Below are 24,826 nucleotides of genomic sequence, written 5' to 3' on the forward strand. Positions count from 1 at the left end.
TCCAAAGAATAGGGAATAAGATGTCTGACCACGGGGGTCCCACCTCTGGACCCCCTCAATCTTGCATTCGGCATCCACCTCTTTGAGCTGCATGCTGCGCTGCCAGCTCACAAACTGCCGGATGCCGACCACGTGGCCGGAGTATCGTGACGTTACGACTCTGCTCACGTGTGACGTCACCCCCTGCTCCCGCTATGCAAGTCTATGGGAGGACTTGCATAGCGGGGGTGGGGGGTGACATCACACAGGGCGGGGGTGACACCGCACAGGGGCGGTGTCTTAGGGCCAGAGTACCCCTTTAATAATATCTGCAATTTGGATTGTATATGTGCCTGACGAAGAGCCTGGTCCGGGCTGGAAACGCTTTCTAATTTTGCCTTGCATGTTTTTATTGGAATAAATTGTTCTACCATCCACACTCACTCAGCAAGGTCTGCGCCTGATTGATGTCCCATCTTAGAGGTATCTTTTGCCTTCACTTCGCTATTGCCACAATTGTCACCATATTATACAGATAAATATAAAATGCTGGATCTTGTTCCAGCCTAAAAGCTGTACTACAGGGGCCAATGCCTGCCCAACATGAGTGCCAGCCCAGTCTAATACATGGCTCGGTATCAGGCATTGCTGGATTGTTCGTTTGGCCTTTTCCTGCTGTTATCTGTCAGCTTCACATCCCTTATTAGAGGCCAATGAACCTTCATTTTAAACCTTGGGCAGAGAAATAGTGCAGCAGTTGCCCATGGCAACCAATAACATTCCAGCTTTTTCTTTCAAAGACCTTTTTAAAAATGAAAGCTAGAATCCTCATCCATCCTGTTCTGTTCTGTTCCTGTATACGAGCCGGTCTTTGGGCTGTGCCCAGTGACGTAGCTATAGAGGTCGCAACGGTTGCCATGGTGTCTGGGCCTGTTAGCCTGGGGGGCTCGCCATCAAGTTAATTAATCAGTATCACATCACAATCACATGATGGCTGGCACCGCCATCATGTTAATTAATCAGTATGACAGCTACCAGATATGACTGTGGTAGCCCTTGGGGGTGTATGGTAGGGATGGTATGGTGTTGGTATATGAGGGGTTAATATTAACCCAGTCACTCGTGACGCCAGGGTGAGGGCTGGTATGCTGAATCTATGTTCCAGCCTATCGCTGCCCTTCCCAGAAGCGATAGGTGCAATGAAATGACTGAAGGTCCACAAGCAGATTTAACTTGAACTTAAATAACTTTACTGCAGTGCTTGCAATATCCAATGCCTAGTAACAGTCTCATATAACAGTTCTTAGGTTGCTTAGCGACTGGCAGAAGTTGCGGACCTTGCATTAAACTTGTAGTCTCTGAATTTAGGGAGTGATGTGCAGATCCGTCCGGATTTAAGGGAAATATTGGGTCCGGTGATACTGCAGAGTGCTTAGGGTATGACACACTCTATAATTTAGATCATTCAGCCGTTGCCGCAAGGCTCAGGCCTAACTCACTGCGATTACTGCGATATAGGTCTTCTCTCATCAAGAGCCAGGAGAAAGAGAGCGAGAAGATGGCCGCCACTCCCTTATATGGGCAGGGGGCGTGGCGATTCTGATTGGTCCGAATGTCTGCCATTCACCAGTACATGGTGTAATGGGATTATTGACGTAAGAGGGCCTCCAAAGGTCCTTAAGCTAAAACCATAGAGTTCACCTTGTCACATGACCCGCAGGTCCTGCAACGTTAATAGAAACATGTGATTAACCATTTATATACAGAAATAATACTATATACATTATTCTATGGACAAATTAGAAATCTATATACTATAATAGAGGCGACTAGGGGCGGACTGACTAACAGAGATTACTAATTCCTAGGGACTCTGGCTACAGGGACCCATAGATAAATAAGTACCGTATGAAATGCGGTACTGGGACACCACAAACCCCCTGGGACAGAGGGACTAGGACAAGATTTAGAACAGGATGCTATAGAACAGGATGATTTACATTTAAGCTAGACATCCTACATAGACATTTAAATACTATCTAGACATTTTAATGCTATCTAGACACTTAAATGCTATCTAGACACTTAAATATTATCTAGACACTTAAAGGAGCTATCTATACTTTAGTTTTTAGATTCCTATATAACTTTATAAAACTTAGTATACATTTTTTTAAGCTTACTAGACATTAGTTCAGCTCTCTATACTGTTAGCTTCAAGCTGACTAGACATTTTGTTATCTCACACATTTTATGCCAACAATAAGTTACCTGTTAGTTAGTACACGAAAGGTATACTGGTTAGCCCTAAGCTAGGTCACAGTAAGGGTGGCTGCTAGGGTCTATCGACTACACGCTACTAACCCCTAGAACACTTCTCAAACAACCTAAAAGGTTATTCTGAAAATGATGTGTTTACTTTTGTACTAGCAAGAGCATCTACTGGCCAGGCAGAGCATCTCACACACAATGAATAAAGAAAAGAAGAAGTGTACCTAATAGTGGCAGGAATTGGGTATCAATATGCTACAATTCCTTAAGTGTTTTCTTAAGTGAGATGTTTATTTATTTTGTGTATGTACTAGATAAATTTTGAAGCAGTACATTAAGTGAGTAATCTAGGGTACTATGTGCAAGTACTATTCGAAAGGGCATCCTCGCTATTATTTTTGTTCCATGATAGGTGCTAGCGATGGGCAATAGCAATAATACTACCCTTGGAGGAGCCGAGGTATTCCCTATTGGGTTACTACTAAACACCTTTGATTTACGATTAGAGATGAGCGAACTTTTCAAAAATTTGATTCGGACGATTCGAAGAATTTTCCCGAAAAGTTAGTTTCGATCCAAATTTGTTCGAGACGAATCAATATTAAAAAAGGCTATTTCTAGCCTACATACAGCCTCTATAGGGGTATAGAACACTTTGCTGTGTCATAAAATGCATATGGAGTGTGCTGGGGTAGTGAAATAATACTGTTATTCAGAATAGCATGCAGATTACCGGCATCGCTCTTAGAATCACTGCCGCACAGCAGCACAATGACAGAGCCTGGTGGTGGCATCAGTGTCAGTGTCACGATGCCGGCTGGCAGGTAGTGGACCCTCTGTGCCAGAGAGGGATTGGCGTGGACCGTGCTAGTGGACCGGTTCTAAGCCACTACTGGTTTTCACCAGAGCCCGCCGCAAAGCGGGATGGTCTTGCTGCGGCGGTAGTGACCAGGTCGTATCCACTAGCAACGGCTCACCTCTCTGGCTGCTGAAGATAGGCGCGGTACAAGGGAGTAGGCAGAAGCAAGGTCGGACGTAGCAGAAGGTCGGGGCAGGCAGCAAGGATCGTAGTCAGGGGCAACGGCAGAAGGTCTGGAAACACTGGCAAGGAACACACAAGGAACGCTTTCACTGGCACTAAGGCAACAAGATCCGGCAAGGGAGTGCAAGGGAAGTGAGGTAATATAGGGAAGTGCACAGGTGAAAACCCTAATTGGAACCACTGCGCCAATCAGCGGCGCAGTGGCCCTTTAAATCGCAGAGACCCGGCGCGCGCGCGCCCTAGGGAGCGGGGCCGCGCGCGCCGGGACAGAACAGACGGGGAGCGAGTCAGGTAGGGGAGCCGGGGTGCGCATCGCGAGCGGGCGCTACCCGCATCGCGAATCGCATCCCGGCTGGCAGCAGGATCGCAGCGCCCCGGGTCAGAGGACGTGACCGGAGCGCTGCAGCGGAGGGAGTGAAGCGAGCGCTCCGGGGAGGAGCGGGGACCCGGAGCGCTCGGCGTAACAGTACCCCCCCCCTTGGGTCTCCCCCTCTTCTTGGAGCCTGAGAACCTGAGGAGCAGACTTTTATCAAGGATGTTGTCCTCAGGTTCCCAGGATCTCTCTTCAGGACCACAACCCTCCCAGTCTACTAAAAAAAAATTTTTCCCTCTGACCTTTTTGGCAGCCAAAATTTCCTTGACCGAGAAGACGTCCGAGGAGCCGGAAACAGGAGTGGGAGGAACAGATTTGGGAGAAAAACGGTTGAGGATGAGTGGTTTGAGAAGAGAGACGTGAAAGGCATTAGGGATACGAAGAGAAGGAGGAAGAAGAAGTTTATAAGAGACAGGATTAATTTGACACAAAATTTTGAAAGGACCAAGATAGCGTGGTCCCAACTTGTAGCTAGGGACACGGAAGCGGACATATTTAGCGGAGAGCCATACCTTGTCTCCAGGGGAAAAAACGGGGGGAGCTCTTCTTTTCTTATCCGCGAACCTCTTCATGCGTGAAGAAGCCTGTAAGAGAGAATTTTGGGTCTCTCTCCATATAATGGAAAGGTCACGAGAAATTTCATCCACAGCGGGCAGACCAGAGGGCAAGGGGGTAGGGAGGGGGGGAAGAGGGTGACGGCCGTACACCACGAAAAATGGGGATTTGGAGGAAGATTCAGAGACCCTGAAGTTATACGAAAATTCGGCCCATGGAAGGAGATCTGCCCAGTCATCCTGGCGGGAGGAAACAAAATGTCGCAAATAATCACCCAGGATCTGGTTAATTCTTTCTACTTGTCCATTGGACTGGGGATGATATGCAGAGGAAAAATTTAATTTAATCTTGAGTTGTTTACAGAGAGCCCTCCAGAATTTAGACACGAATTGGACCCCTCTATCCGAGACAATCTGCGTAGGCAACCCGTGAAGACGAAAAATGTGTACAAAAAATTGTTTAGCCAACTGAGGCGCAGAAGGAAGACCAGGAAGAGGGATGAAATGTGCCATTTTGGAGAATCGATCAACGACCACCCAAATAACGGTGTTGCCACGGGAAGGGGGTAAATCAGTAATAAAATCCATACCAATCAGAGACCAAGGCTGTTCGGGGACAGGCAGAGGATGAAGAAAACCAGCGGGCTTCTGGCGAGGAGTCTTATCCCGGGCACAGATAGTGCAGGCTCGCACAAAGTCCCCAACATCCGTCTCCAGAGTCGGCCACCAATAGAAGCGGGAGATGAGTTGCACAGATTTCTTGATGCCCGCATGACCTGCGAGATGGGAGGAGTGACCCCATTTGAGGATTCCGAGGCGTTGGCGTGGAGAAACAAAGGTCTTTCCTGGAGGAGTCTGCCTGATGGAGGCAGGAGAAGTGGAGATCAGGCAGTCAGGTGGAATGATGTGTTGCGGAGGGAGATCAACTTCTGAGGCATCCGAGGAACGAGAGAGAGCATCGGCCCTAATGTTCTTATCGGCAGGACGAAAGTGAATCTCAAAATTAAATCGGGCAAAGAACAGAGACCACCGGGCCTGGCGAGGATTCAGCCGTTGGGCCGACTGGAGGTAGGAGAGGTTCTTGTGGTCGGTGTAGATAATAACAGGAAATCTTGATCCCTCCAGCAGATGCCTCCATTCCTCAAGTGCTAATTTAATGGCTAGAAGCTCTCGATCCCCGATGGAGTAGTTCCTCTCCGCTGGAGAGAAGGTCCTAGAGAAAAAACCACAAGTGACAGCATGCCCGGAAGGATTTTTTTGTAGAAGAACAGCTCCAGCTCCTACTGAGGAGGCATCAACCTCCAATAGGAAGGGTTTGGAAGGGTCAGGTCTGGAGAGCACGGGAGCCGAAGAAAAGGCAGACTTGAGTCGTTTAAAGGAGTCTTCTGCTTGAGGAGGCCAGGACTTGGGATCAGCATTTTTCTTGGTTAAAGCCACGATAGGAGCCACAATGGTAGAAAAATGTGGAATAAATTGCCTGTAATAATTGGCGAACCCCAAAAAGCGTTGGATAGCACGGAGTCCGGAGGGGCGTGGCCAATTTAAGACGGCAGAGAGTTTGTCTGGATCCATCTGTAGTCCCTGGCCAGAGACCAAATATCCTAGAAAAGGAAGAGATTGGCATTCAAACAGACATTTCTCAATTTTGGCATAGAGTTGGTTGTCACAAAGTCTCTGAAGAACCATACGGACATGCTGGCGGTGTTCTTCTAGATTGGCAGAAAAAATTAGGATATCGTCCAGATATACCACAACACAGGAGTATAACAGATCACGAAAAATTTCATTGACAAAGTCTTGGAAGACGGCAGGGGCATTGCACAGTCCAAAGGGCATGACCAGATACTCAAAGTGTCCATCTCTGGTGTTAAATGCCGTTTTCCACTCGTCCCCCTCTCTGATGCGGATGAGGTTATAGGCGCCTCTTAAGTCCAATTTAGTGAAGATGTGGGCACCTTGGAGGCGATCAAAGAGTTCAGAGATGAGGGGTAAGGGGTAGCGGTTCTTAACCGTGATTTTATTAAGACCGCGGTAGTCAATGCAAGGACGTAGGGAGCCATCTTTTTTGGACACAAAGAAAAATCCGGCTCCGGCAGGAGAGGAGGATTTACGGATAAAGCCCTTTTTTAGATTCTCCTGGACGTATTCGGACATGGCAAGAGTCTCTGGGGCAGAGAGAGGATAAATTCTGCCCCGGGGTGGAGTAGTACCCGGGAGGAGGTCGATAGGGCAATCATAAGGCCTGTGAGGAGGTAGAGTCTCAGCTTGTTTTTTGCAGAAAACATCCGCGAAGTCCATATAGGCCTTAGGGAGACCGGTTACTGGAGGAACCACAGAGTTACGGCAAGGGTTACTGGGAACCGGTTTTAGACAGTTCTTGGAACAAGAGGACCCCCAACTCTTGATCTCCCCAGTGGACCAATCCAGGGTTGGGGAATGAAGTTGAAGCCAGGGAAGTCCAAGGAGAATCTCCGAGGTGCAATTGGGGAGGACCAAAAGTTCAATCCTCTCATGATGAGATCCGATGCTCATAAGAAGGGGCTCCGTGCGGAGACGTATGGTACAGTCCAATCTTTCATTATTTACACAATTGATGTAGAGGGGTCTGGCGAGACTGGTCACTGGGATGTTGAACCTGTTGACGAGAGAGGCCAAAATAAAATTTCCTGCAGATCCAGAGTCCAAGAAGGCCACTGTAGAGAAGGAGAAGGCAGAGGCAGACATCCGCACAGGCACAGTAAGGCGTGGAGAAGCAGAGTAGACATCAAGGACTGTCTCACCTTTGTGCGGAGTCAGCGTACGTCTTTCCAGGCGGGGAGGACGGATAGGACAATCCCTCAGGAAGTGTTCGGTACTAGCACAGTACAGGCAGAGGTTCTCCATACGGCGTCGTGTCCTCTCTTGAGGTGTCAGGCGAGACCGGTCGACCTGCATAGCCTCCACGGCGGGAGGCACAGGAACAGATTGCAGGGGACCAGAGGAGAGAGGAGCCGAGGAGACGAAACGCCTCGTGCGAACAGAGTCCATATCTTGGCGGAGTTCCTGACGCCTTTCAGAAAAACGCATGTCAATGCGAGTGGCTAGGTGAATAAGTTCATGTAGATTAGCAGGAATTTCTCGTGCGGCCAGAACATCTTTAATGTTGCTGGATAGGCCTTTTTTGAAGGTCGCGCAGAGGGCCTCATTATTCCAGGACAATTCTGAAGCAAGTGTACGGAATTGTACGGCATACTCGCCAACGGAAGAATTACCCTGGACCAGGTTCAACAGGGCAGTCTCAGCAGAAGAGGCTCGGGCAGGTTCCTCAAAGACACTTCGGATTTCCGAGAAGAAGGAGTGTACAGAGGCAGTGACGGGGTCATTGCGGTCCCAGAGCGGTGTGGCCCATGACAGGGCTTTTCCGGACAGAAGACTGACTACGAAAGCCACCTTAGACCTTTCAGTGGGAAACAGGTCCGACATCATCTCCAGATGCAGGGAACATTGGGAAAGAAAGCCACGGCAAAACTTAGAGTCCCCATCAAATTTATCTGGCAAGGATAAGCGTATCCCAGGAGCGGCCACTCGCTGCGGAGGAGGTGCAGGAGCTGGCGGAGGAGATGACTGCTGAAGCTGTGGTAGCAACTGTTGTAGCATAACGGTCAGTTGAGACAGCTGTTGGCCTTGTTGCGCTATCTGTTGTGACTGCTGGGCGACCACCGTGGTGAGGTCAGCGACAACTGGCAGAGGAACTTCAGCGGGATCCATGGCCGGATCTACTGTCACGATGCCGGCTGGCAGGTAGTGGACCCTCTGTGCCAGAGAGGGATTGGCGTGGACCGTGCTAGTGGACCGGTTCTAAGCCACTACTGGTTTTCACCAGAGCCCGCCGCAAAGCGGGATGGTCTTGCTGCGGCGGTAGTGACCAGGTCGTATCCACTAGCAACGGCTCACCTCTCTGGCTGCTGAAGATAGGCGCGGTACAAGGGAGTAGGCAGAAGCAAGGTCGGACGTAGCAGAAGGTCGGGGCAGGCAGCAAGGATCGTAGTCAGGGGCAACGGCAGAAGGTCTGGAAACACTGGCAAGGAACACACAAGGAACGCTTTCACTGGCACTAAGGCAACAAGATCCGGCAAGGGAGTGCAAGGGAAGTGAGGTAATATAGGGAAGTGCACAGGTGAAAACCCTAATTGGAACCACTGCGCCAATCAGCGGCGCAGTGGCCCTTTAAATCGCAGAGACCCGGCGCGCGCGCGCCCTAGGGAGCGGGGCCGCGCGCGCCGGGACAGAACAGACGGGGAGCGAGTCAGGTAGGGGAGCCGGGGTGCGCATCGCGAGCGGGCGCTACCCGCATCGCGAATCGCATCCCGGCTGGCAGCAGGATCGCAGCGCCCCGGGTCAGAGGACGTGACCGGAGCGCTGCAGCGGAGGGAGTGAAGCGAGCGCTCCGGGGAGGAGCGGGGACCCGGAGCGCTCGGCGTAACAGTCAGGAGACCATACAGTGACTGAATGGCACAGCGTGTAGGTGTTGGCAGCATGAGGACACCATATAGTGGCTGAATGGTACAGCGTGGAGGTGTTGGCAGCATGAGGACACCATATAGTGGCTGAATGGCACAGCGTGGAGGTGTTTGCAGCATGAGGATACCATATAGTGGCTGAATGGCACAGCGTGGAGGTGTTGGCAGCATGAGGACACCATATAGTGGCTGAATGACACAGCGTGGACATGTTGGCAGCAAGAGGAGACCATTTAGTGGCTGAATGGCACAGCGTGGAGTTGGTTGATGCACTAGTACACTACACACCAGGGCTTCACAATCCCCCCCACCCCAAAAAAAAAACCAACACAATATATAAAATTTTTGACAAAGATTTCTCATAGGTAGCACCCGCTATCTAAAAATTAGAAATTTCCAGACCCAGGCCCCACCTCTGCGGCATCAGGAACCCATATATTGCCTGAAGGACACAGCCTGGAGTTGGCTGATGCACCAGTTCCATCCCGGGCTTCACAATCCACCCCAAAAAAACGCAAAATTTTATTGAAATTGTCTGACAGAATACCTGTTTTTTAAAAACAAGCGCATATACAGCAGTTCAGAAGACTCTATAATGCAGGACGGTGGACCACCAAAAAACATTCTTCTCAAAAATAATAAACCACACAATGTTTGAAATTTGGTTAAAAAAAATTATTACATGTGTGTAAGCACATCTGTCTCCAAAAGATCAGATCACAAAAGGATTCTAATCGAGAGGAGTTAATCCCTCTCCATATATTTTTTTTTTCATTAAAAAATCACACGCAACAAGTGTTCCGTTGTGTAACGGTTAGCATTCTGCAAAATTCAACTTTATTACTGATAAAATTACCAGTAAATTTAACAATAGCAATAATAAATTTAACAATAGTGTTTAATTACCCCATACATTGCACCAGGAGCAGTCAGGAGTAGGCCTCAGCAGTACACAAGAGGCTTTAATAACCCCTTACCTTGCCCGATCAATTGCGAGATCGAACAATAAATGGTGTGTTATGGCCTCAGATGTCCTGGGCTGCACTAGCGCTCCACTGAACGGATTAGCGTGTCTCTATCTTTCAAGGACAGGTGCGTGTTGCACGCTGAAACCAGTTCGTGATAGGGATCTGGGATTGCAATTATTTAACCTTAAAACGAGGAATTACCAGTAAGTGAGGGTCATAAGCTGGCGTTGATTAAGTCCCTGCCCTTTGTACACACCGCCCGTCGCTATAAGCGATTGGATTAGTTAGTGAGTTGGTTAGTGAGGTCCTCGGATCGGCCCAGGTGGGGTAGGAGAAGGCCCTGGCAGAGCGCCGAGAATTTAACAATCATTGTTGAAATTTGCATTAAGCATGTATTTAGCTACTGCTAAACATCCAAAAATTTAAGGCCAAAGGCCAGAGGCACCAGGGAGGCAAGTAGTTCCTGAAAGACGCAGAATGAGCCTGGATCATGCATTTGCAGTACCCAAGAGGTTTTCATAGCCCCTTACATTTAAAAATCAATGTTTACATTTGCATTAAGCATGTATTTAGCTACTGCTAAACTTCAAAAAAATTATAGGCCCAAGGCCTGAGGCACCAGGGAGGCAAGTAGTTTGTGAAAGACACAGAATGAGTCTGGAGAAATCATTCGCAGTACCCAAGAGGATTTCATAACCCTTTACATTTAAAGATCAATGTTGACATTTGCATTAAGCATGTATTTAGCTACTGCTAAACTTCAAAAAATTATAGGCCCAAGGCCTGAGGCACTAGTGAAGCAAGTAGTTTGTGAAAGACACAGAATAAATCTGGAGCAGTCTTTCGCAGTACCCAAGAGGGTTTCATAACCCCTTACATTTAAAGATCAATGTTTACATTTGCATTAAGCATGTAATTAGCTACTGCTAAACTTCAAAAAATTATAGGCCCAAGGCCTGAGGCACCAGGGAGGCAAGTAGTTTGTGAAAGACACAGAATGAGTCTGGAGCTGTCATTCGCAGTACCCAAGAGGGTTTCATAACCCCTTACATTTAAAGATCAATGCTGACATTTGCATTAAGCATGTATTTAGCTACTGCTAAACTTCAAAAAATGATAGGCCCAAGGCCAGAAGCATCAGTTTTCCCCATATTAGGAGCATAGTTGTCACCCAGATTGGGCAGCATAGATGTCCCCCACATTAGGCAGCATAGATCTCCCCCACATTAGGAGCATACTTGTCCCCCAGAGTAGGCAGCATAGATGTCCCCCAGATTAGGAGCATACTTGTCCCCCAGATTAGGCAGCATAGATGTCCCCCAGATTAGGAGCATACTTGTCCCCCAGATTAGGCAGCATAGATGTCCCCCACATTAGGAGCATACTTGTCCCCCAGAGTAGGCAGCATAGATGTCCCCCAGATTAGGAGCATACTTGTCCCCCAGATTAGGCAGCATAGATGTCCACCAGATTAGGCAGCATAGAAGTCACCCAGATTAGGCAGCATAGATGTCCCCCAGATTAGGCAGCATAGATGTCCCCCAGATTAGGAGCATAGATGTCCCCTAGATTAGGCAGCATAGATGTCACCCAGATTAGGCAGCACAGATGTCCCCCACATTAGGAGCATACTTGTCCCCAGAGTAGGCAGCATAGATGTCCCCCTGATTAGGAGCATACTTGTCCCCCACATTAGGCAGCATAGATGTCCACATGATTAGGAGCTTAGTTGTCCACCAGATTAGGAGCATAGTTGTCCCCCAGATTAGGCAGCATAGATGTCACCCCAATCAGCGCGGGTCGGTCAGAGCCAATCAAAGGGCCGTATGTGGCAAGCGGGCCGTACAATGCCCAGGTCTGCCCCAGAGGGTTTCATAAACAACCACAATAGAGAAAATTTTGTTGTAGGAGCATGGCCAATCTACTCAGACCCATCTGTCATTGGTGGCTGGAAATGCTGGCTGATCCATCCCTGATTCATCTTGACAAACGTCAGTCTCTCCACATTTTTTGTGGACAGACGAGTTCGCCTTGGGGTGACTGTGGCCCCGGCCGCACTAAACACCCGCTCTGATGGCACACTACTGGCCGGGCAGGACAGCTTTTCCAGGGCAAACTTCGCTAGTTGCGACCATAAATCGAGTTTGGCTGCCCGGAAGTCCAGCGGATCTTCAACGGTTGTTGGCAGAGTCACGTCGAGGTAAGCCACCACCTGCTGATTCAGGTCCTGCTTCATGTCCACCTGCTGCTGATGAGTAGCTTCACTATGCGGCTGAAGGAAGCTACTCATCAGCGACTGTAGATTCAGGCTGCTGCTGATTGAGCCGGTACTGCTCCTGCCACCCCTCCCCAGCAGCCGTGGCAGTGGAAAGTGAGCGCAGAGGCCCCCCCCCCCGAGTCAGACCAGTAGATGGACCATGTGGCCGATAGGCATCGGCCAACTGACTACTTAGAAGCTCCCTGAAGTAGGTCAGTTTGTCCTCCCTCTCAGTGGGTGTAAAAAAGGCCCCCATTCTGGGCCGGTAGCAAGGGTCTAATAAGGTGGAGATCCAGAAGTCATTGCGCTGACGAATTTTGACAATTCGGGGGTCACTACGCCAGCAACTCAGCATGCATCGTGCCATTTGTGACAGTGACTCGCTGGGACTACCTGCCTCCATCTCCACTGCATACTGCCACGGTGTGTCTGGGTCCTCTGTCTCGCCTCCCTCGTAATAACCCTCCAGCTCCTCTGGCTGCTCCTGCTCCTCCTCTTCTGTCCAATGACCAGAAACACCGGCCATCTCATCCACCGTAAACTGTGCTCCGCTCTGCCCCTCATCATCCTCCTCCAGTTCATCCCCCACAGGACTCATGTAGCCTTCTAATGTAGGCGCAACGTCTCCATTGCCGTGACCAGCCATGTTTTCAATCATTTTTTTGGAGTAAATGTAGGAGTGGAATTACGTCGTTCATGGCGTAATTCAAGCGACTAACAAAAAATGTGGCTTCCTCAAAGGGCCTCAGCAAACGGCAGGTGTCACGTATGAGCTGCCACTCGTTCACATTGAAGTTACACAGGGGAGTACTCCTCTCTGCTTGTATCATCAAAAAATCTATGATGGCTTTTCTTTGTTCGTATAGTCTGTCCAACATATGGAGGGTGGAATTCCAACGTGTGGCAACGTCACAAATGAGACTATGTTGTGGGATACCATTCTGACGCTGCAGCTCAAGCAAAGTGTGCTTTGCGGTGTACGAGTGGCTGAAGTTCATGGACAGTTTCCTTGCCATTGTCTTGCAAATGGGATAAAGACTTGATGAACTTCTTGACAACCAGATTCAACACGTGTGCTATGCAGGGCGAATGGTTCACACTTCCTTGTCGCAGCGCGGCCACAATGTTCTTCCCATTGTCGGTCACCATGGTTCCCATTTCCAGATTTCGTGGAGTAAGCCATACTCGGATTTCTTCCTTAATGAACTTTAGCAGTTCCTCCCCAGTGTGACTCAGTTCGCCAAGGCAAACCATGTGAAAGACGGCTTGACACCGCTTTGCCCTACACACGTGGTACGATGAAGGGCCACCGAGATTTGGATGTGCAGTGGAGGCCGAGGACATGGAGGAGGAGGAGGCGCACACTGTAAATGGACCAACTGCCTGGGAGCAAGAGTGTGGAGGAGGAAGTGGTGTGACCTGTCCAAGTTGCTGTTGTGGCTGTGCAGGAACAAAATTTACATAGTGGGCCGTAAAAGACATGTATTGTCCTTGCCCGTAGTTACAGCTCCACACGTCGGCGCTGCCGTGCACTTTTGAACACACCGACAGGCTCAAGGACTGGCCCACCTTTTCTTGTACAAACTTATGCAGGGCTGGTACTGCCTTCTTCGCAAACAAATGACAGCTTGGGACTCTCCACCTCGGCTCGGCACAAGCCATCAATTCCCTGAAAGCTGCAGAGTCCACCAGTTGGAAAGGGAGGGATTGCAACACCAGCAACTTGGACAGGAGCACATTCAACTTCTGCGCCGTTGGATGAGTGGGCGCTTACTGTTGTCTCTTGGACATGGCTTCGCCGATCGATTGTTGGCGGAATGGCTGACTACGAGCGGAAGAAGCAGGAGCGCAAGAAGGAGGGTTTGACACAATGCTCCCTTCGGCTGAGGTAGTGGAGCCTTGGCTGGATGACGGAGGGAGCAGATGGCCACTGGGTGATGCGGCAGGCAGGCATCAGAGCCACGGTTGTCTCAGGCCGCTTTATGGTGGCGAATCATGTGTTGACGCAGGGCCGTGGTGCCGAGATTGGGACCCTGGCCACGCTTCACTTTCTGCCGACAGATTTTGCATGTGATTACGCTAAGGTCCTCCGGATTCTTTATGAAGAACAACCACACCACAGAGTAGCTGATTTTCCTCATCCGCAGTCCACACTATTTCACTGCTATTGGCGCCGTCTCCAGGAACCCCTGTTTCACTACCTCCCTGAATGGTAGCTTGCCGCGAAGCAGGTGATCTCCCCCTGGCACGTTTGGCTCCTGAATTTCCACTACTGCCACCACCACGCTGATTGCCAACCGTGCTACCGCCTTGCTGCCTCATAGACAAAGAGAAAATCTCTTCTCCTGATGATGATGGAGCCCAGGCTTCTGCACCCGGCTCCCAATTGCGATCGGCATTCATTATCATCAAAAGATGTGTGCACATCACTGATGTCCTTCTCGTGTTCCACAACAGTGTCTGCCTCAGGACCCTGTACAATTGAAACACCGCCTCCCACTTCACTCTCCGCATCACTACTTGCCCGGCTTGCGGAGCAAGCGACGCATGTCTCCTCACATTCTTTGCTGCCCATTAGCTGCAGACTGTCCTCTATTACATCGTCCTCACTAAATAGTGGAGCTGAACCTAAAGCATGAGATACTTCTTTGGGAGAGGGAACAGCATAGGACAAAGGCAATGGGATTATGGGGACTGCTCCCGGGCCATGCCAACTGAGGGTTGTGTCTGAGGAACCCACCGACTCTTGACTGGGCTTGTTAGATGTCGCTTGTGATGATGGGGATGAGTGTGCAAACCAATTGACGAGGAGAGATGGGTCGACGACACGACCGCTGGGTGTTAACGGGAGCTCAGGTCTATTGCTGTGACTCCTGCTGCCACTCGCCCCAAGTCTGCTGCCAACTCTGCCTGACGTATGTAGGCCTCTGCCCCTTCTCTGTGCACGTCCTGGCACTTACCTGCCTGACATACTTAGTGCGTTTATGAGGGTATAGAACAGCAGCAGGCGATTACTTACGGCTGTCCTTTCAAAGTATATAGGCCCTAGACAGAATAACAGTTACTAAATACTACACTCCTTTGTTGTATGTATGCCCTTTGCAATGATGAGTGCACTGGTATGCGTATTTATACGCAGAAAAAAACTATTTTTTGTTGTTGTATACACCAGCAGGTGTATACTAATGTGTGGAATAGCACTGAATTTAGCACAGAGACAGAATAACAGGTAGTAAATAGTACACTACTTGGTTGTATGTATGCCCTTTGCAATGATGAGCGCACTGTTAAGCGTATTTGTACGCAGGAAAACCTTTCTTTTTTTCTTTCATACACCGGTAGGTGTATAACGTGTGGTATAACACTGAATTTAGCACAGAGACAGAGTAACAGGTGAAAAATGGTAAAAAGGCACCACAGAATTTTTTTTTTTTACTGGGATTAAACCCTAAATTGCACTCTGTCACACAATTGTGAGAATCAGATTTGTGGAGCAACAGAAAAAACTCAATTGGCCTGAAAAAAGAGGAGATTAGATGCTCCATACAGGTAAAACAGCTGTGAGATATATGACGCAGGTGACTGCTATGCAGCACCTCTATGCCTGCTATATGGAGTAAGGAGAATACGAGGTTTTGCTAGAATCGTTCTCAGTCAGAACTGCAGCAACACTGTGCCCTGTGTCTTTGCCTAATGCTGATGTCACCGCTGCATATATGCTGTATAACGCCGTTGTATGCGATCAGCACACAGACGTGCAGTCACTTCCTTTCCCTATCTCGTGCATAGGAGAAATGAAGAGAGGCAAGATGGCCGCCGATTATATAGGGCTGTTACATCACAGGGGTCAGTGAACACTGATAGGCTGCATCTCACATGTGATTCAGGGTCAGCCCGCCTACCTTCATTCCTGCCGCTGTTTCCCGCCCTCCCATAATCCCCTGCCCCATGTACTCACATGTGGATCCGCCATCTTAGGTCTCCAATAGCCTGGAATGCTGTAAAATGGAGTTTAATGAAGCGATTCGCACAATAGAATCGCGGCAATATTCGTATTCGTTGCGAATCGAATTTTTCCTGAAATTCGTAACGAATTCGGGTTTTTCAACCTCGATTCGCTCATCTCTATTTACGATACATTTGTGTGTACGAGAATTGGATTCAATTGTAGTATTGAGTGTGCACGTGCAGTATGTCGATATTTTCCATGCACAACTCTAAGCTATTTTTATGTACATAGACATTTGACTATATTTTCTATGTACAAAATGGCATGTAAGGATCAGCAGTCCACCTACACTAGGAGTCCAATAGAAAGTGAACACGGCCTTATCCACAACTCAGCTGAGTACAGTCCTTGGTGAATCTCCTATAGGCTAGGAGTCTCTTGACTTATTAGTCAGGCACAAGCTTGGTGGTTACATTGCTGAACTTTAAACTGAAACAAACTTAGCACAGTCCTGCTAGGCACTTTTCTTAAACTTGGTTACTGTAAGACAAAATGGTTAGACAGAGAAAAAGACAATAAAACATTACTTTAGAGTCTCTTTAGAAGATGTTCTTCTTCACTCTTGTAGTGACTCTCTTGGTTCCCCTATATCTGCCAACATCAGGGGCAGGATCAGACTTAACATAGCTTTGCCACACCACATTGGTGAGGATAGAGAGGTGGAAAGCTGCTTTTTAAGGGGTTATAGGCTTACTAGCCGGGATCACAGTGGGGCAATAGGGTTTGAGCACCATCTCCAAATTAGGAGCAACCCATGACCCTTTCATTGGTACCTGAGGAATTGGCAAACTCTCACTGCTCCGGGAGGGCCTTGGTACATCTGTGGGTACCCCAGGGCTAGACAAACTCTCGCTGCTCCGAGAGGGTCTAGGTACCGACTTGGGTGGCCGCAATTTTGGCCTTTTTTCTTCACCCTGTGTAGAACTTGACTCTCGACGGTATGAAGAAGATGAAGAACTTGGTTATTTGCTGTACGTAGAAGATGATGCACTTGACTCTTTGCTGTACATAGAAGATGATGCACTTGACTCTTTGCTGTACATAGAAGATGATGCACTTGACTCTTGAAGCTCCTCCTCCTTGGGTACGCTGGTGGAGGCTTTAGGAGCAGACCTTGTTGGCCTCAAGTTGAAGGGATCAGACTCCCAATCCGTTGACGGGAAATATTTAAAGAGAAGCTGTGTTGGGGATGTTGATTTGGTGACCGCTGCAGCCCATTCTCCACGAAGGCTCTGGACGGGGGTGTACTCCACAATTTCACCCACCTCCAAGGTGTTGAACTTCTTATGGAGATATGGCCTTTGCACTGCTCGCCGGTTTACGAGGATGTTCTGCCCAGTGTGGCAGTCAAGGAGTGTCCCATAACCTCTGACCTTGTCGAACTTGGCCACAGTCGCTCTTCTCCTTTCTAATGGCTCCTCCCCTTCTCGGGGGTGATCCCATTTGCGGATGTACAATGCCTCCATTTCTTTGGTATTTTCTTGATACCGCACTCTTTCTTCGTAAGGCAAATGTACGTGCTTTGGAGCATAGAGTTCTTTGTATCGGGCCTTTAACTTTTCCATCAATTCGGCCTGCTCGGCTTCTTGACGGGCCCTTTCCCTTTCTGCAGTTGGGATTGGTGGGAGTGTCTTCCCAGGTAACGGTTGCAGTACTCTGGCATTTACTCGATCAGCTCCGGCTCATCTCCAAACACCCATTGCGGTAATTTTGGTGAGCGCGGTCGTGCACTTGGCAAGCTTGATCGAGGGATGACCTCAGGGCTGGAGGAGGAAGAATAGGCCGCCTCTGGCGGGGTACTCACAGCAGAGTCCTCCGACGGGATCTCGGCCCACGAGCCCCAGGTCCTGTGGTGAGGGGACAATCTCACCGGTGACGCACCTCCAGGTGTTCCTGCACTGTTCGCTGGAGGTGTCTCTGACCAATCGTCGTCATCATCAGGCAGTGGGGGAAGATTGCAGGCCCCCTCTTTGTCTAATGACAACCGCTGCAGACAGTCAGCAAGCTCTTAAAAAGGTTGGGCTGCGACTGCCACAACTTTTCGTGTTTCCGGCGCCATTTTGCCAACTTGACCACATGGAATGCTGTTCTCCGCCATGTCTGTACTCTCCAGCTCTCTCTGCAGACTGGAGAGGTTGCTCTGTGTGGCGTCTTTTATAGTGGGCTTCTCTAAAAGGGCGCTGGGCAGGAAGGACAGTGCAGCCCCGACTTCCGGTCCCTCCAGAAACGACTCCTGCATCTCTGAGTTCCCTTTCGGCTGGGATACAGCGACTTGGCGTCCTCGCCCAGGGGCGGGGCCTGGCGCAGTGCAGGCTTTCTTTGCGCAATTTTCCGGCAGCAGTTCGGCTCCACCTGTGCCGATCGGACCAGAGGATCGCAGTATGAGCTCATTACGCAGTTTACACATTTTAACTGTAGACAGATCTTCGCCTCCCCCCTTACTTTTCTCTTGGCGCCTTGTATGATGCACCACAAGCACCGTTCCTGTACACAGCAACACATGAATAAAGTTATTTTCTTAGGGGGGAGTACACTTTCACTAGTGGCAATGGTAGGCACACACCCGAATCCTGTTCGTGCAACGCCAAAAAGGCTTTGTGGTAGCCCTTGGGGGTGTATGGTAGGGATGGTATGGTGTTGGTATATAAGGGGGTTAATATTAACCCAGTCACTTGTGACGTCAGGGTGAGGGCTGGTATGCTGAATCTATGTTCCGGCCTATCGCCGCCGTTCCCAGAAGTGATAGGTGCAATGAAATGACTGAAGGTCCACAAGCAGATTTAACTTGAACTTGAATAACTTTACTGCAGTGCTTGCAATATCCAATGCGTAGTAACAGTCTCATATAACAGTTCTTAGGTTGCTTAGCGACTGGTAGAAGTTGCGGACCTTGCATTAAACTTGTAGTCTCTGAATTTAGGGAGTGATATGCAGATTCGTCCGGATTTAAGGGAAATATTGGGTCCGGTGATACTGCAGAGTGCTTAGTAGATGACACACTCTATAATTTAGATCATTCAGCCGTTGCCGCAAGGCTCAGGCCTAACTCACTGCGATTACTGCGATATAGGTCTTCTCTCATCAAGAGCCAGGAGAAAGAGAGCGAGAAGATGGCCGCCACTCCCTTATATGGGCAGGGGGCGTGGCGATTCTGATTGGTCCGAACGTCTGCCATTCTTCAGTACATGGTGTGATGGGATTACTGACGTAAGAGGCCTCCAAAGGTCCTTAAGCTAAAACCATAGAGTTCACCTTGTCACATGACCCGCAGGTCCTGCAACGCTAATAGAAACAGGTGATTAACCATTTCTATACAGATATAATACTATATACATTATTCTATGGACAAATTAGAAATCTATATACTATAATAGAGGCGACTAGGGGCGGACTGACTAACAGAGATTACTAAGTCCTAGGGACTCTGGCTACTGGGACCCATAGATAAATAAGTACCGTATGAAATGCGGTACTGGGACACCACATGTCCATCAGGCAGCAGCGGAGTCAACATGAGGAGGACCTGGGACCTGAGTGACTATCCCACCCCTGCCTTTCCACCGCGTTGAGTGAGTGGAGGAGGAGGAGGGGCAGGGCACGTACTGCGCCAACAGGAAGCCCTGCCTCTCTCCTTCCGAAGTGACTGCCCGCTCATCCATATGTTTGGCCGCCCGCCCGCAGGACGCTTCCCTTCCCTCCCGCTAGCGGACCCTGCTATCCCGCTCGGTATGACTAAACCATGCGCATTATAAACGCGCGGCGCTGCAGCGCGCAGTGCCGTTCATTTATGGCATGGCTATGAAGTTAGCGCAGGAACTCTTGCGCTCACTTCATAGTAGTTGCGCATAGTGACATCCTCCGACGTCAGAAGCCAGTGTTTTCCAACCATGGTGCCTGCAGCTGTTGTAAAACTACAACTCTCAGCATGCCTGGACAGCCAAAGGTTGTTTGGGCATGCTGGGATTTGTAGTTTTGTGTCTCCTGCTGTTGAAAAACTAAAACTCCCAGCATGCCCGGAAAGCCAAAGGCTGTCTGGGCATGCTGGGAGTTGTAGTTTTGCAATAGCTGGAGGTGCCATGGTTGGAAAACACTGGCTTACAGTAAATGTCTTAAAGGAGTACTCCAGGATGCAAAAATTGTCATTCAGACTGCCGGCAGTAAAATAATAAATAAACATACCTGCTGTTGCTCCCCAGGTGCCTCCAGTAACCCGCTCCGGCCTCCGCCGCCATCCTTTTCCTGGTTGTCGGTGAGTAATACTGCACTCAGCCAATCACCGGCTGCAGCGTAGTCCCACCTTGGTCGGCCATAGGCTGAGCGGCAGTGTGACTCACCGACCACCAGCAACCAAGAAGAGGATGACGGCGGGGGCCAGAGCGGGTTGATCGAGGCACCTGGGGAGCGACAGCAGGTATATATATTTATTATTTTACTGCCGACAGTCTGAATGACAATTTTTGCATCCTTGAGTAGTCCTTTAAGTTAGAGAAAAATATATATATTGTGGAAACCTCTTGTGGTGTCCGGGTACCGTATTGCATACCATACCTTGGTTAGTGGTCCCCAAAGTCAGAGTTCCTAGGAGCTGATTGACAGATGGTGCGGACCAATCCTAAAATGGCCAGCCCCTGCCCATATAAGGGAGCTGCAGCCAATAGATGCTCTCTTGGCATCCTGCTTCTTGATGAGTAAAGACCTACGCTACTGCTACAGACAACTACTGGGCCAAAGCCTGCCGGCCTCGGCCTGAATCTAAACAGTGAGTTCTTACAACTTCCCCGCTAATGCTAGCGAGACCCCTGGACCTAAACCAACCCCTAAATCCAGCGGATCTGTGCTTACCAAATCCTACTAAGCTAAAGAACTTACAAAGTCCCAACCATACGTCAATCTCAGCTAAGCAGTATATAGACTTTGTTATAAGGACTGTTCCTGTTATCCCTTGTTACAGAAAAGCTTCAGTAAAGTTTCCGATAGTTTTCAGCAAAGCTCTGGTTGTGGACATTCAATTATTCTACATCTCCCTATCGCTCTTGGGAAGGGTGGCGATAGGCCAAGCTACTCAGTATTAACCCTCACCCTGGCGTCACGACTGACAAGAGTTAATTACACCCTTGAAGTACCGCACAGCAACACCCCAACTACCCTACACCCCCCCACGGGCTACCACATATATCTGCAACAAAATGGAAAAGAGTCATGAAGAATAGTCTCTATAATGGTCAAAGGCAATATGAGGTTTGTACTATATGTTTTGGAGGGATGAAGCCAAAATGTATCCATTGATGAATGTTGTTCAAGTGCATCCAGGATATGAGATTACTAGTCAGTGAATCAAGCTCTGTCAGGACACTGAACAGGGAAGGGATGCTACAGATTTGAACTCTGAAAGTGCAGAATAGCTGAATGCTATGTCCAAGTATACACTAGAAGAAGGTGCCAAGAAATCGCCTGGTGCATGCACCGAACATAAATGCCAAAGGACATACAGTGTTCCCTCAAGTTACAATGTTAACTGGTTCTGGGACGACCATTGTATGTTGAAACCATTGTATGTTGAGACCAGAACTCTATGGAAACCTGGTAATTGGTTCTAAAGGCACCAAAAAAGTAATCCAAAAATAGGAAAAAGGGAGAATTAAAGAAAAATAAGTAGATAACTAATATAGATAAAGCAAATCCTTCCATATAAAAGTAATAAAGATCTGCTGGGAGCTGTAATCACTGTCTATGTCATTGTTTCCCAAGCAGTTGTTTTGCAAGCAGTTTCCCAAGCAGTTGTTCTCCAGCTGTTGCTAAAATACAATTTACAACTCCCAGCATGCCCGGACAGCCTTTGGCTGGGAGTTGTAGTTTTGCAACAGCTGGGGGCACCCTGCTTGGGAAACACTGGTCTATCTAGAGGGCAGGAGCTTCTTCGGGGTCCTGTACAGTACATGCAATGTCCTAAAAAAGTAACATGGAGCCGCCCTCATCTGGTGTCCAAAGGAGCAGGTAACCCTGGCACAGGTAAAGTGTACAGAACATGTAATACCTCTCTGTACTGTAGGGGGCGCTACCAGACACCAGTCAGTGCATACGCTTCAGTAATACAGGTAAAGTGTACAGAACATGTAATACCTCCCTGTACTGTAGGGGGCGCTACCAGACATCAGTCAGTGCATATGCTTCAGTAATACAGATGTTTTACCAGTGAATGTGCATTCTGATTGGTCGGTTCTTCCAGCCATTGACACGTTTCACAGATCTGTACTGTCCATACATTGTATGTTGAGTCTGGTTTCAACTTACAATGGTCCAGAAAAGACCATTGTATGTTGAAACTATTGTATGTTGAGGTTATTGTAAGTTGAGGGATCACTGTACTTGCCAACTTTTAACAAGCCAAAATCTGGATATAAATGTCCAACCTACAGGACTGCACAGGAATGCAACCAATGCGCCTACTTTTGGGTGATATCATGGTATCCCATCCCTTTTTCAGCACGTTTAACATGATTGTCTCGCCACAATCAGGACTGCTGAAAAGGGGGCATCCTTAACGTCTAGAGGAAAGAAGGTTTCACCATCATCACAGGCAGAGATTCTTTACTGTAAGAGCAGTGAGACTATGGAACTCTCTGCCACATGATGTTGTGATGGTTGCTACATTAACAAAAGTAAACTGTGCAGTATATGTACACATCCACAATGTGAACATGTGAATATAGCCTAAAACAAATGTGTATGCATTAAGTCTATACAGCTCCCTGATCCACGAAACACAGCTTCCATGTGCTGCCATACCTTCTACCATGGAAGCAATGTTTCCTAGTATCTCTGGTACATACAGCTTAAATGGTAGCTCCCACCATCCTATTTTTTTTTCTGTCCCTGCCTATTGCCAATCTATCCCTAACCCCCTCCCTGCTTTTAATTTTTCTTTTTACTATATTAAAAATAACTTTATGTCTGCCTGGTAGTGTGCTCACTACCAGGCAGACTTCCCCAGCAGGCACCACGTCACTGATGCCTGCTGGGGACAACACTTCCGCCCTTAGTTTATCTACACAGGGTGCCTCCAGCTGTTTCACCACTACAACTCCCAGCTTGCCCTGACATCTATAGGCTGTCAGGGAATGCTGGGAGTTGTAGTAGTGAAACAGCTGGAGGCACCCTGTGTAGATAAACTATAAGTTAGTCCCATGTGCTACGGCGCTAGCCCGTTCCCTCCGTCAAAGCCCCCCCATACCCCGTTCCCTCCATCACAACCGCCCACCCGCATACCCCATTCCCTCCATCACAAACCCCCTGCCCGCATACCCCGCTCCCTCTTACTTACAGATACTGCATAGTCCGGCAGGGGGTGTGCAGGGGCAGCGGCGGCGGCAATGACACGTGCGGGAGGAGTGGCCTCCCAGCCAGTGGCCGGGGAGCCAATGCGCTCGCTCCCACCTATCTGATTGACAGGAAGGGAGCGAGAGCAGCCTAAATGAAAAAGGACTGCTTGCCAGGCCAAAATCAGTCCTCTTTCAGGCGTGACGTCACGTGAAACTATATTAGAGATATGTTGTAGTACATATGTACTACAACATATCAAAAAAAAAGTTGGTGACAGTGCCCATTTAAGGTGCAGCAAAGGAACCCATTAGACTAAACCTTCATAATCTTCTGTAGAAAAATGGGAGACATACCGAGGTACTGTAAAGACTGATACTTTTTATATCAGTGCCATATCACACCTCCATGTCCATGTAGATGCTGTAAAGCATATATCTGAACTGCTGTTCCCAAAAGAGCTGTTGAGGCAAGATGGATGCCCCCATAACTATAGTAAGAATCTACAGTAAGAATCTACATTTAATAAATGAAAACAATAAGGTGTAAAGGACTAACATAACGGGCTATGACACCGGCTGCCACTTTACCTTGCACAAGCTTTCAATCGGAATATAGGATTAAAAACAAAAATTGTAGATGGTCTTTCAATGATAACTTCAAAACAGTTAAGCACTGAAATCCGAAAACAAAAATATGAGCATGAGAAAGAGTCATAACCATTCTGGGCCCTGGTCTGGTTTAGAAGCACTGCCATGCTCCCATTTTACACGTTTATGGCATAATAACTGGTAGACACAGGGCGCACCTCAGCTTTTCGGAAGACATGGTCCCATGACCCAGGTTGGCAGAATCTGTGTGGGCGCTTTTCTCAAAGAATACCAAGGAGACATCAGACAACCATTGATTTGGGCATTTTGGCAGTGCCTTAGAGACCCAGCAGCTGAGAAAACCCAAAGGTCCTACCCTTCCCCCACGTAAATGATGGTGCTCATGATAGAACCCTATAGAAATGATTACTTACTACATTGTCACTAAGCATGTGTCCACTGGCCTCTAAAAAATGACTCGCATCCCAAAAAAAGAATTTAGTTTCTCCTTTTTCGCCTGAGCAAACTTGGACCAAGAGGATATGGTTACCTTCTACTTTATCTTATTGGGCCTGTTATCATATCAGAGCCTAAACACATGAGAAGACTCTTAGTTAGACTCTGAATATCTACATGTATATGTGTCTTTAAATATACAATAATTGTGTTTGAGTAAAATCTGCAGCGATATGAAACCTACTCTCCAGTCTCATCCACTACAAAGGTCTTAAATGCCAGTCCATTCTCCACACTGAAGGTATAGGTGCCCAGAATGGGTTCTGAGGACAAGTTGAAGCTGAAGTCTGCAATACACATTGTGGTGTATACATTCAACCTCTGAAAGATGTGGTCACTGAAGGGATCCTTATGGGTAAAAATAGAGAAGATAGAAGGTGAAGGAGTGCATTAGCCACTGTGGTGCCCATGTCAAACCTGCACAAGAAGTGTCTGTGTGGTGACCCAGTAC

The sequence above is a fragment of the Hyla sarda genome, chromosome 7, assembly GCF_029499605.1.
Source record: "Hyla sarda isolate aHylSar1 chromosome 7, aHylSar1.hap1, whole genome shotgun sequence".
Taxonomy (NCBI): Eukaryota; Metazoa; Chordata; class Amphibia; order Anura; family Hylidae; genus Hyla; species Hyla sarda.